Genomic DNA, 11,974 nt, shown 5'->3' on the forward strand with positions numbered 1-11,974 from the left:
GTTTGAAGTAACAGTAAAAAATAAAAAAAAAAGGGTCGGTAGGTAGGTTTATATTTTTTTTTTTCAAGTTTCAATGTAAAAAATGTTTTTTTTTTTTAAATTTTGGTGATGGTGATTACGTAGGTATGAATTTAAACAAATTAGCATATTGTGCTAATTAATTAATTAAATAATTCGGGCACATAATAGCAAACCTCATTTTGATGCAGGCTATATAGACCACAAACAAATGTAAATATTTGTAAAAAACATGTTTATTGCATGATTTGTGAAAAAAAAAATCCAGTTTGATTTGAGTGACAAGTGTTCATTGAATCGATTGAGAGAGAGAGAGAGAGAGAGAGAGAGAGAGAGAGAGAGAGAGAGAGAGAGAGAGTGTAATGCAACGTTTATAGACCTCCTGATTGGGAACAGGTGGATAGGCAGATGGTTATGGAAATGGAGTCTGGGATTGAGTGGCATAGGTATGGGATGGAGTGCCCTCTATCAGAGAACATGGGCACTCCAGTTGGAGATTGTAAGTCTTAGCAACTTATGTTTTTCAATTAATTTAACACCTCAAAATAATTTAACCAATTTCAGCTTAATGTTTAAGTTAGCCTATACAAGATTCAGTTTGATTTTTAAAGTCAAATTAATATAGGTAATTTAAGTTGAAATGACAAAAAATTACCTTGACTAGTTTGATCATACATAAATATAAGGCAGCACTTAAACTTTTTAATTTTTGTTTTCAATTTCTTGACTAAAGGAGTAAAGACATTTACAGTTTCCCCTCTGGAACTATTTTAAAGCACAATTGTGGACACATACTGTGGTTATAATAAAATTCTCGTGCTGTAATTAGAAGTAAGACATTTTATTATTTCACTATATTGCCTCGAGCAATCAAATCGACTTGGTTTTACTGAATGGGTCCTCACTTATCCCCCCGTCACCGGCCTTCCAAGTGCTATTATGGCCAAGTGGAGAAGAAAGAAGCAATTTTGCACTTTTGCAACTGTAATGCACTGATCCATAACAGGTATAACCATCTCTGAGTTTAATAGACCTGCTAATGTTCTCTGTTTATTGTGAGACAGACTGAGGATTTCACCTTCTGTGTTTAACTTGGGGTTAAAATCATGATTTATTCCTTGAGACAAGACATGGATGAGACAGGTTGTGACAGGATTTGTTTTAGGGTAATTTATTTATTAATAAATCAATCAAGGGCGCAATCATGGATTGAGGCCACCATTGATTAATTCACAATTGCTGTTTATTTTCCTACATACACAAACCATCGATGGTGTAGTCAAATGAAAAGGAACATCTTTAACTGAAAGAAAATGATAAGTGAAAGCCACAAACTTTGATCGAGGCACAGGATTTTAAAGAGTTAATAAAAATAGAACTAAAATATGTTGTAATGCACACTAAAAAATGGTGTAGAAACAATTTTCTCTCTGAAATTACTAGTAGATTTAAAAGCGCTTTAAAAACAACTTCATAGTTGTGTAATCAGATAAAGTGAAAGTCATGACATTTGCCAAGTATGGTAACCCATGCTCGGAATTGGTGCTCTGGATTTAACCCATCCAAGTACACACACACAGCACTGAGAAGTGAACACACCGTGAACACACACCCGGGGCAGTGGGTAGCTATATCTCCAGTGCCCGGGGAACAACTATTAGGCCACAGCTGCCCCACAAGCTGTGATGGTGTTGCTCCAGGATCAGCAGCTTAGCTTCAGCACAGCCTCAGCACTAGACAAACATCTCAGCATTATGTTTTGAAGCTTGGCTGCTGGTTTTTAGATGGACCTTAGCTGGTCATGAGCTGGTTTAAGATGGTCCTAAGCAACTAGCTCTTGCTCAGGACCAGCATATGTCCAGGTCATGACCAGCTTAAACCAGCTCAAACCAGCAGTCATGCTTCAAAACATACCTAATGGAGATCAAACCTTATCAAAAAATCTCTGGTTTCTCAGATGTTTCTTCTGAAATGACATAAACTCACTAGTGTCTTCTGTGGAGTTTCAGAAGAAATCTCAACAATATCTGTGCTCACTTTTGCCAATGCGCAAACATCTGCAATCAAAAGTCTCACTATTGACTTTAAATGTTTCTCATCTAATTAGCAAATCAGCATTTTTTGTTTGTTTTTCTTAAACTCATATTTGTTTGTGTGCTCTTGAAGCTATAATTGAACATATCCAACATAAATATTTTTTTTTTTTTATTATTGTAGTTCATGATTTCCGCAAACGTTGGTGTTTACTTTCAGCAAATTCAAGTTACTTTAAATGTTTAAGCTATTCAATGTGTTTCTTCAGGAAACGAGCTGTTTCTTCACAGCCGAATGAACTTCCTGTCAGTCTGAGTCACTCCTGTTTGTGTTTTAGTGTCTGTGGTGTATTAGTCATGAAAACACTGACCTCTAGTGATCGAGAGGAGTTAGTGACACTTGTGATGATTTGAAGAGCTTTCTTGAAGTGTTTTTTGTCCCATTAGTCCTTGCGCAGCGTTTAACACATTCACTGTTTAAAGGTAGACCTGAATATGTAGTTGAATACACTGCTGTTGTCATTAATCCAGCCAAAGTGTGTGTTTGATGGTTTTAGGGGGTTTTGGGGCACTTGACAGCTGGTTCCTTTTGGAGAGCATCGTGTTTGATGGTTTAAGAAGTTTTCTTTAGCAGTGAGGGAATGCATATACATACAAACATACATACATACAAATATTTAAAGACCGATGAGAGAGTTAGACTGCTTGACTTTCTTTCTCTATAGCACTGTAAGAGGCTCGGATTGTGATGCTTTAACTGTTTGCACAGACCGGGGCTAGCTGTCACACGGGTAAGCTGTTGCATGATCTCAGTATCTGTAAAATATTGAGTAAAATTAGATACACAACACTGTAAAAATTATTTTTCAAAGTTGTAAATAATAGGAAGATTACTGGAATATGTTTTACAAGAAAATACTTTTTCAGTCTTTTTAAATAAACAATTATGTTTTATACTTGCAATTTATTTGTAATTATTTGTGAAAGGCTCTTTAGTTAATCCTACTTCATTTTTTTTAGCTTGTTCTCTTTAGCAGTAGAGTAAACTGCTTTGGTTTGTTCATTTGTTTCATACATTTATTTTGCTGTTTATAGTGAATGCTTTAAATCAAATTAATATAAATTTGTTAATGTGTAGGTTTATATAATTTATTAATTACAGTTAAGCCTTCTGCTTATGCTGCACTGCTTTGATTCTAGTGTGACAACATGCCCCTCTTAGTGTCAAAGTGTGTAAATGAGCTGTATATTTCACCAGCTGGAAAACCGTGGAGATGTTTAGGTCTTGCATCCCTGAGGTTTGTATCTGTGCAGAAATTGGCTTGCAGGTATATTCACATGAGGAACATATTATGACAACTTGCCCCACTTTTCCCTGCAGCGGTTGTCAGGACTCAAATATGATGTTAACATCTGTTGTTTTAGGTTCAGCAGATGCAGAAATGGTCGTTCTTGTTTCTTGAGTCGTGTTTGAGTCCTCAAGAGAAACACATGTTGTTCTCGGGTGGTTTGAGACTGAACCTCATTCACTCCAGTGCTGAGTGTTTTTAAACCATGTATATTTTATGGGTTTTCTTTAAGGTTTTAACGAGTTCTGTTACTAAATTTTAGCTGGCTTCATGCAGCGAGTCTATAAATCGGTTTTCCCCGCCGTGTGCCCTGAAACATTAAGATGAGGAGAACGCCAAGAAAACCTGTGATGGATGTTCATTGAGTGAGATTTTATAGTCCTGTTAAAGCTCATGTCTATCCTTTCATGATTTGAATAAATAATACACAAGATTGAAAGAACATCAGAGCCAGCGTTAGTTTAGTCCTTAATCTCTTGTATGTACAGTAGATGATTCCTTGCAGATTGCACTCGAGCTTAAGTATTAAATGATCACTGTGTTTGTACACAAGGTTTAAGATTCTAATGAAAGTGTCTCATGATTGACAGGACTGTGTTTTCCTCATACAGGATGTTTCAGAGCACAGATAGAGTCTTTTCTCCATTATGGCACGCAGAACAGACACAGATGTGCCGTATTTATCAAAGAAGATGGTTGAACACAAAGGTCTCAGAGACCTTGCCATCTGTTCAATCTAAAATGAACATTTTGTCATCATTTACTCACCCTTTTTGTCTTATAACACTTATAGCACACTTAGAAGCATAAAAGATGAATATCTGAGTTGCTAAATTTATTATATGATTTATGAACATTGATTGAATAAATAATGAGCAAACTATTGCTTTACTAAGTCACTGAATCCTCCTTTATACTGTTGCTTTTATAAACCTTTTATAAAAAAATGTTTAAATAATTTTATAAAATATAAAATCTCTTTTATATGTATAATATAATATATAGTGGCATGTTTATATTTATGCATGAGATGCATGAAATAGTACATTGCTATGTATTTTTACTGTAAGTTACATTGTATATGTATTATTTTCTAAATTTCATTAGGATTATTGGAGTGTTTTAAAAGGAAATACAAGAAAAAACACACTATTCTGTGTGTCATGTGTTTTGCTCCTCAAGAGTTTCCATGCCCAAATTTGGTCCTTCCCGTTCCTGTCCTTATCATTTGTTCCAGGTGTTCCTGATTTGTTCTATTGATCCCAGGTGTGTCTCGTCATCCTCGTCATGTGATGTGCATATATTGTGTTTCCTGTTCTTAGTTCGGTATATCAGATTGTACTGTCTGACTGTTATTCTGTGTTTCATCAAAAACTGATGGTATTTGAGCAACTCCCGCGTTTCCTTGTTCCGAATGTGACGTGACAGCAATATTGTGAAATATTATTGCAATTTAAAATAAGTTTTCTGTTTTAACTTAACGTGAAATACAATTTATTATTGTGATCAAAGAAAAAATTTCCTCAGCCATTAAACTCTTTTTATTTCTCAAAGAAACCTGAAAAAAAAATATTACAGGTTCCAAAACATTTTGGCAGCACATATGTTTTTTTTCGCACTTCACCACCATTGAAAATTAAATTATGAAGCCAGATGAGTTGTTATGTGAGCAGTCAAACTCCATTGCTCTTATAAATTCAAATAGTATGAATCATTTTAACTAACAGTCCTTGTTCAGTATTAAAAACAAGTTAATGGACATGCATCATGCATGTGATCTCTGAATTCATTATTTTCTAGGCAAATTATGGAATAAATCACAACGTTGATCTCAGCGGAATATTGAATGGATCAAACAGTCAGAATGTTTCTGAATCGTTTTACTTTTACTGATGGTGCTTTTATATTTCACGCCTCAGTTGTGTTTGTGCTTCCACTGTGTCATTAGTAAATGTGCTGTTAAAAGTGTCATGAGGATGCTGAATGTCTACTGACAAAATGTCCTGGTAAACATGCTCAGAGTTCAGTACAAACACTCTTGATTTGCTGAAAAGCAGATGCAAACATTCAACCAAAAGACACTTGAGGATTTGATTTGAACTGAGATTTTTACTTATTACAGAGATTTCCAAGAGATTGTCAAGTTCCATTTATTTATTTTTTTCTTCGGTTGAGCACCAAAGAAGATATTTTGAAGAATGTTGGCAACCGAGCAGTTGTTGGTCCCCATGGTCTTCCGGACAAAAATACTGTGGCTTTACTTGGTCCTAAAAAGTTCTTAAAAGTCTCCCATTTCCCTTTATAAATCCTGTAAATATAGCTGTCTTTACACTGCCGATATTTCACGTTGATTCTTTAGTGCAGCCAGAGGCATAAAACAAAGCAACTCTGCAGCTTTTAATTGACACAGAACTAAAGACTAAAACTAGTTTAATCGTGATCAGTGTTCTCCTGTGGCTGAGGTGTAAATGCAGATGTAGTTTGTTGCTGATTTGATGAGTGTGTCTGCTGATTTAACAGTTCTCTCCGCCTGTGACGGGCCTTTTACCTTTTCCTTGCGTTCAGTGGTTAAAGTGTGATCACAGGGCAGCTGGGAGTTGTGCAATCGATAAATCGCTCTCTCTGGATTCTTGCTGAGTCGGCTGCCACTGTCCTCCGAGAACTCGTTCAAAGCTCAGAGATAAACGTGTGTCCGAGTCTGATGTCCAGCAAACAGCACAGCAGCACTTTTAGTTTGAGAGACATCATTCACTTGTACATTTTAGTAAGTTTGAGAGCAATTCCAGCCTTTACCAATTTGCCTTTACGTGTTTCTGTGTGCATTCTGTGAAGGACATTGCATGGGGATTCCAAATAAAATATTTAAATGAAATAATAATAAAAATAATAATTACAGTATAATTATTATTATTTGAACTAATTATAAAAAAGTGAAGACAGAAACATTTGACTCTTCTAATTTACATTTGTATTGCAAGGTCAAAAAAAAAAAAAAAATTGATAATACATGCATTTATTTTACACTAAAAGTTGCAATACTAATATTTAAATCTGAAATTCTTCTCTTTCCAAAATCCAAACCCTCAAACTTTTAAACATTTCAAATTCTCAAGCTTTTGTTTTAGTGGAATATTGGTGAAATGCTGTAAAATTCTGACCATGTTGGAAACTATGCAAATTCCACCATTTTACGCCTTTGACATAAAATAGATTTTAAGGTAATATTTCAGTAATTTAACGACACATTCGCATATTCATGGCTTTCTCGTATGGGTTAATGGTCACATGACATGCAAGTAAACAAATAAAATATTTCATATTTTTAGTAAGTGTTTTTACAAATTTTTTATTTAATAATAATAATAATAATAATAATAATAAGTAATTAACAAAAAAAAAAGTGAAGACACAAATACATTACTGTTGCAGTTTACAATTGAAAAAAAAGGGTAATTATGACATTCATGTTATTTTACAAGACAACTTATAATGCTGATATGTAAGTCTTAAATTCTTTACTTTTAAATGTTCAAACCCACAAGCTTTCAAGCATTTGAGATCCTGGAGCTTTTATTTTGGCAGAATACAGATGAAATACTATAAACCTCTGTCCACGTAAATTTCTTTTTTCTTCTTCTTCTTTTGTTAAACACGCAGTGCAACAACAGATTATATCCTTATTTAATAATTGCACTAAGCTATAAAGTGATTTTCCTGTAATATCAACAACACATTGGAGAAGTAAACCTCTTATTTTAAATTCAGGATTATGAACTTTAGAAGACATCAGCTTTTTCTCCTGTGAAAACAGTTTTACGCAGGTGAGCTGTGACTGATGCGTTGAATATTGCTCATGACTGTTTGTACTTTTTCAGCATATTTTTCACGTGCAGGAGAGATTTATCAACCTTCCTCCAGTCCGAGCTATTGTTCCATTTAATCAATCATACACGTCTGAAAACTGAGTGATGTGGGTTTAAGCATCTGTTCCTCTCACGTAAGGAGCTCTAATCAATCTGAGATCAAAATAAAGCATGTTTGGAGTGTTAATCAAACGTCTGGCGCTCAGATTGATTTGATATACCTGTAAACCAACAATTTGAACTTTAGTGTTCTGACCTGAGAGTTTCACACAGAAAGCGTTGATAGATGAGACACTATTTCCTGTTCACAAGAACATTTAAGGCTCTGCAGCTTTACGAAGTGAATGTTTGCATGGTGAGTAACTGATCTGTGTGATGAGGATGTTTTTTACTGCTGGGGCTCTAATTGGTTCAATTTGTGAATTTCGAGAAATTGTTCAACCAAAACTGAAGACCGCTGTAAATGTCCTCATCCTCAGGCCATTTGTGTCTTCATCAGGTTTGTAGAAATGGTGCACTGCATCAGTGTCTCATCAATGGATGCTCTGCAGTGAATAGGTGCCGTCAGAATGAGAGTCTGATAAAAACATCACAATAATCCACAGCACTCCAGTCCTTCAGTGAACATCTGGAGAAGACAAAAGATGAAACACATCCAGCATTACAACATGTTTAACAAAAAAAATGAGTTAATAATCCATAATAATGATTCCTCTGTATTGATATATAATCACAAAATTGTGGTGGAAAAGTGTGCAGCCCTGCAAACAAACCCAGCCATTTTTATTATTATTAATAAATATAATAAATGTATAATACATTACTCTATAAATAATAAATATACATATTTTTAAGTGCACTTTTTCCAAAACAAGAAATATTAATATTGTAACATTTCACTGTTAAATAGGAGTATTTAAGAAACAAAAATATTTGTATTGTTATTATTATAACTGTGACAAATATACAAACATTTCAAAATGAAAAAAATAGAAATATTAGTACTGTAATATTTCACTGTTAATCAAGAGTATTGAAAAAACATTGATAACTATAACTATATATATATATATATAATCTAAGTTAATACAATATAAATATTACTATTGTACTATTTCACATCAAACTGTTTAAGTAAAAATATTTTACATTACAACTAAAATTAAAAGCTAATAATTATGGCATAATTAAGACAATAATTTAGTTTTACTATCTTCATTTTCAAACATTAAACCAATAAACTTTTATTATTTTTTTTTACTTCAAACTGTTTTATTCATTCATTCATTCATTTATTTATTTATTTATTTATTTATTTATTTATTTGTTTATTTATTTCACTTCAAACAGTTGGTTTTATCTAATATACAAGTCTACAATCCATAATAAATCTTCCTCCATATTAACATATAATCAAAAAAATTGCAATCAAAATATTTATATATATATTCTCCCTAAAAAATGCAGCACTACTTGTACCCTTTTATTTTCTCCAACTTAGTTAATTGTGAAAGTTAATGGCACAAGTTTACACACACTATTAGTGTTCAACCTCGTCATAAAACACTGTATTTAACTGATTTATGAGTTCTACAATGAAATCCCTCAATAAAAAATACAATTCAAAGACGAAGCATTAATTACACACCTAACATTAATATTTTTTTATGTTGCATTTGGCACAAAACAAATCTCCCTTGTTGAGAAATGAAAAGGAGAAATATGAATCTGTCCATCATGTACAAACAAGCAAAATAGTTGTAGTCCACAGAAACCAGACTGTAAATCTATAGTGTTTCTCTGTTTGATAAGAAAGAGTTGAGTGAATGTGTAGAAGCCCAATCTGTAGTGTCTAAATATAGCATTCAGAAATATCTCGCTTTTCTCAACGAATGTCTGAAAAGCCGAGCTGTTAATTGACTGCTATCGTAACCTCTCCGGGCCGCTCACGTTAACTCCGAAATCTAATTAAATGTGAGGGAACTAGCAGCCTGACACCTCAAAAATGGATCCGAGTATGTTCTCATTTGCATGATTATAATAATAGCAATCTCTGACACTAATGCATGCGTGGAATATTTCAAGCCAGTCATTAGAACTTATTTGAAGAACAGAGAAAATGAATTTTAAAGGAGGTGAAGGGAGGGAGAGTAAGAAAATGATGGCTGGGAGTGTTTTTGTGGCCGTGTCTCTGTCAGCATAAAGGATGTTTTAATAAATGGAAACAAAGCGATGAGAATTAGTGCTAAAAAGACATGCGTGAACTCTGTTTAAAGCTGCATTCATCTCACAAATCTGTAAATGCATGTTTCTGAAACAGGATTAGAAAATAAAAGAGGTCATGTTACTTTTTATCTCACAACTCTGACTTTTTTTCTCTGAATTCTTTTTACCTCAGTTCTGTTTTTTTTTTTTCTGTCAAGCAATACAATTAAAAAAGGTGATTGGGTAATTTATATATTGTAATTATAACTTTATATCTTATAATTATGACACTATCTCGTAATTCTGACTTTATATGTCACAATTCAGATTTTATATCTCATATTAATGTCTATATTTCATAATTATGACCATATATCACAATTCTGGCTTTACTTCTCATAATTATGAATTAATATATCATAATTCTGACTTTATATCTCATAATTATGAACTCATATCTCACAATTCTGGCTTTATATCTCATAATTTTAACTTTATATCTTGTAATTATGACTACATCCCAACTAAGACTGTCTCATATTTCTAACTATCTCGTATTTATGTCTGTATTTCATAATTATGTCTATATCTCATAATTATGTCTTTATATCTTGAAATTATGATATCATAATTCTGATTTTAAATCTTACAATTCTGACTTTATATCTCACAAAATATAACTTTATAGCTCTCAATTCTAACTTTATATCTTATAATTATGACATATCTCATAATTATGACTGTATGTCTTTTTATAACTATATCTCATAATTCTGACTATATGTCACAATTCAGATTTTATATCTCATATTAATGACTATATCTCATAATTATGACCATATATCACAATTCTGGCTTTATATCTCATAATTATGAACTCCTATCTCACAATTCTGGCTTTATATCTCATAATTATAACCTTATATCTCATAATTATGAACTCATATCTCACAATTCTGGCTTTATATCTCATAATTTTAACTTGATATCTTGTAATTATGACTATATATCAACTAAGACTGTCTCATATTTCTAACTATCTCGTATTTATGTCTATATCTCATAATTATGTCTTTATATCTTGAAATTATGATGTCATAATTCTGATTTTATATCTTATAATTCTGAATTTATATCTCGCAAAATATAACTTCATAGCTCTCAATTCTTACTTATATATCTTATATACTTACTATATCTTATAATTATGACACTATCTCATAATTATGACTGTATGTCTTTTTATAACTATATCTCATAATTCTGACTGTATGACACAATTCTGATTTTATATCTCATATTAATGACTATATCTCATAATTATGACCATATATCACACTTCTGGCTTTATTTCTCATAATTTTAACTTTATATCTTTTAATTATGACTATATCTCAACTATGACTTTGTCTCATATTTCTAACTATCTCGTATTTATGTCTATATCTCATAATTATGTCTTGAAATGATGTCATAATTTAGATTTTATATCTTATAATTCTGACTTTATATCTCACAAAATATAACATTATAGCTCTCAATTCTGACTTTATATGTTGGAATTCTAAATTTATCTTACAATTATGACTTTATATCTCATAATTATGACTGTATATCTCACAATTCTGGCTCCAACTCTACATCAGAATTGCAAGAAAAATGTCAGTATTGTGAGGTTGCAATAACCAATTTCCCCCATTGTGGACACAAGTTCCCATACAGATGTGACCTACTGCACAGCCATGCATTAATACAGTATCTCTCTTCTTAAATATCCAGTTTGGCTGTTTCTCTACCCCTGAGCAATCATTCAGAACACCTTAACAACTGCACAGATATGTTCTGACACTTACAGCAGCTCTGCAGATTCCCTAGCAACCACACAGAACACCTTAGAAATATACAATAAAAAGTACACAAAGACAAACTGGCCATGTGATCAAGCTACTTACAGCCTAAATAACCCCTCGCTGGAAAAACACTTTTTTTTCTGGTCTTTGCTGGTTTCATGGGATCTTGTAAGGCTGAGAGAGCAGATAAACTACTATAAACCAGCTAACTAAACAAGCTGGGAAACCAGTTCAGACCGTCTTAGGCTTTCTTAAACAGCTCAATTTCAAACGTTAAAGTTTTGAAACAGAAACATTCACCATTTGTCCTGTTGGATTTTACTTCACTAGTTCCCTTTTTAAACCCTGCAACTATTTTACCAGAAAGACGAGTATAGTAGCAGCTTTCTAAAGCAATCTCTCCATCCAACCCCCATTTACAGATCTAACTTTAGCAAATATGGTGCAGTTGTATTGAATCAATCACTGAAAAAAAAAAGAAAAAAAAACAAAAAAAAAAAAAATTATATATATATATATATATATATATATATATATATATATATATATATATATATATATATATGTAGGCCTAAATTTAAGGTTTATGTGTTTGAATTGCATATAAAATGTCCATGCATTTTAATTAAAAAGTTTTAACAGAAACTAATCAACTT

The sequence above is a fragment of the Carassius carassius genome, chromosome 11, assembly GCF_963082965.1.
Source record: "Carassius carassius chromosome 11, fCarCar2.1, whole genome shotgun sequence".
In the NCBI taxonomy this organism is placed as follows: domain Eukaryota; kingdom Metazoa; phylum Chordata; class Actinopteri; order Cypriniformes; family Cyprinidae; genus Carassius; species Carassius carassius.